Source organism: Nannospalax galili, unplaced genomic scaffold, assembly GCF_000622305.1.
Source record: "Nannospalax galili isolate Female #2095 unplaced genomic scaffold, S.galili_v1.0 scaffold52, whole genome shotgun sequence".
In the NCBI taxonomy this organism is placed as follows: domain Eukaryota; kingdom Metazoa; phylum Chordata; class Mammalia; order Rodentia; family Spalacidae; genus Nannospalax; species Nannospalax galili.
The window spans coordinates 6326107-6329096 of record NW_008334003.1 but is presented as its reverse complement, the minus strand read 5'-3'; positions in this window follow the sequence as shown (position 1 = coordinate 6329096).

The following is a 2990-nucleotide window of genomic DNA, read 5'->3' as shown; positions in this document are numbered from 1 at the left end:
TCGTGTCACCTGCCCTCTATGACATGCACATGGTCATGTCACCTGCCCTCTCTGCCATAATGATGGTCGTGTCACCTGCCCCCTCGGACGTATAATTGTGTGGAGAGCAGTCCCATGTGGGAGTGCCCAAGATGGCACCCGGGCACCCTGCCAAGCCCCATGACAAGTTAATGGAGCATGTGCAGCAGTGAAGGAAAGCGTGGCTGCTGGCACAAGGGCTTGGGGACAGAGTGTCCCGACCAATCCTGTCTAGCGATCTGGCTCATGTATCCTATGGAATGTGGTGTGATTGAAGGGAGAAGGAGTTAAAAGGGGATGGAATGGGGCAATAAAAAAAAAAGAGAAGAAGTTTGAACCAGCCGTTGGTGGTCGTTTTTACTGGGCTCTGCTGGACAGAGCCCGGGGAAGCGGCACTTGAACAGTTTAAAAAAGGTACCAAGAGTTTGTTTGGTTGGCTAAAGTATTTGTCCAAAGATGGTCTGCTGAGAAGGAGCTGGAGATGCCTGATATTCCTTGGCTTAGTGTTGATAAAGGAATTTTAAGGCTCAGAGAAATTGAAATGGTCTGGGGGATTCACTGTTTGACACTTAGTCTTCCATAATGGGAGAGCCCAGAAGATATACCCTTTATTAATGCCATGAGAAGCAAATGGTGGAGGGGCACCAGCTTCGTGCCTTTGTGAAGAGCATTGTTGCTGCTCTTCTCCTGTGCCAGGCCTGAAGGTGGGGATGCAGATTGAGAAAAAAAAATCTATGTATCCATCCGTCTATCCAACCATCCATCCCTCCCTCCATTTATCCATTTGGTCAACAAATATTTATCATATCAAATAATACTGAACTCATTTGTTCGTCCAGAAAGTAGCGTGAGGAAAAAGGCGTTAAATATTAGGCAGGAGCTTCCAGCTAGGAGGAGGCATAGGTTGTCATGGGAGAAAATAAAATAACAACCTCCCTCTTTCCCTTCCTCCTCTCAGATTTCTTTTTTTTTTTTCTAGGTTACACACATTTTTCTGGGCAATGAAAATTCAGTCTAGTGGGATAGTAAGAAGCAAAGGCACATGCTGACTTTTTGATAAGTGCTGTAAAAGTAAATTCAGATAAAAGTCCTACAGGCCACAAAGAGTTGGATTTTGCTGTATGTGTAAGGAGAGTCCTTGGGAGTATCAGGCAGGGGCCCAACAGGATCCACTTTGCTGGCTGTTTGGGAAGAGTGATGTGTAGGGTGGACTGGTAACTCCTCTGGATTCCAATCTGTTCATTTTCTGCATTTTTATTGATTTATTTTTTCTTTTGTGTGCGTATGTGTGGACAATCATGTAGTGGTCAGAAGACAATTTGTGAGTTAGCTCTCTTACACTATGTGGCTAATGGAGACTGAATTCAGGTTGTCAGGCTTGGTGGCAGGCTTGTCTGAACCATCTCACTGGCCCTGATTTGTTCATTTCTTATAGGCTAAAGAACAAGCATTCCTCTTTTTAGAAATTATATTAACACAGATACTACAGTATTTCTGGTTTTTCAGAATATTGAAATAAAAAAAATTATAACCTGAAGTACTTTTACTAATTTGGTTAAGAATAGGTCATATAAAAGACTATGTATTTTTCAAGTAGTTGGAATATGGCCAAATGATAGGAGTTTCTGTTGCTGTGGAGACCTATTGGTATTCCTGCTCAGGGACATAGAGGAAATGTGGGAGGAAGGAAACTCTTTTTAAACATTTAATTTACTATCGTGTGTGTATATGTGTGTGATGTGTGTAGGTGTAGATGTGTGTATGGCATGACATGCATGTTGGAAGTGAGAGGATGGCTTTCAGGAGTTGGTTTTTTCCTTCCACTTTCGCATGGGTTCTGGGGATTGCATTTAGGTCTTGCATAGCAAGTGCTTTCACCTGCTGTGCCACCTCTTCAGCTCCAAGCAGGAACCTTTTGATTGGACTACCGAGATGACAGTGGGAGGGTCCTGGTATCCAAGCACCAAGCAGGATGCCCAAGCATCATTGTTCAGATGGTTTCATCAAGTCCATGTGGTACTTGTGGCCTCTGATGTGACTCATGGCTTCTGATGTGATGATGATCCTAGGGGTTGAAAGGGTTTCCTTGAGATTTCCAGCATCCCTGGAGCTAAAAACATGTGATGGTTTCTAGAGTGGATCTAGGTAACAGTGACAAACTTCTCCAAAAAATATAGAGGGAACTCCGTAGCAAAACAAACTCAAATTCCTTAAGCACTGAGCTATCATTTTGTACTGTTATTGACTCTGTTGTTACGGAAAAGCCTTTCTGGTGGACACCGTCTCAATTTTTCAAAAATTGATATTCATTCAAAGCTATCTATAGTGAACCACCATTTGACTTCCTGTTGTAAGAAAGAAAGTGTTATGAGTTTAGCAGCAACTTTTTATGTACAGGCTATGCATGTGCTTGGCCTGGTGCCACCTAGAGAAGATCTAAGTGGACCCAAAACAACCCTCCCCCAAGCTCTGAGTAGCTTTGGAACTGCTTAGAGAATGAGGTGGTTGGTTTTGTCTCCAGTCTTTGGAAACATCTCCTGGTGCTTTCCTCCATGACTTTGGGGAGGAAGTCACCTATAACCACAAACCCATGTGCCCAGCCAGTTAGCCTTCCTTCCTCTTCAGCCCTCTTGCAATGCAGGACGGGTGATGGCTGCTGACAGATCTGGGTCTGTCCCTGCACGTCACAGAAAGCTCAGGGAGAAACTTGGTCCCAACTCCTGAATCCCTTCTTCAGGTTGTCAGGTGCTTGCCCTTTTCTGAGTGCTCAGCCTTGGGCCTTATTTATGATAGGAAAACAGAAAAATAAAATCCCTCTTCAGATATCCTGATATAGAATTTTCCTCACAGATTTTAAAAATTTTAACTGGAAGGCAAATTATTTACTTAAATTTTCTCAGAAAGAGATCAGGTGTAGAGCTAGAACCTAGGCACTGAATTTATTCTGGGATCTGTTAGTTTTTCCCTTAAAG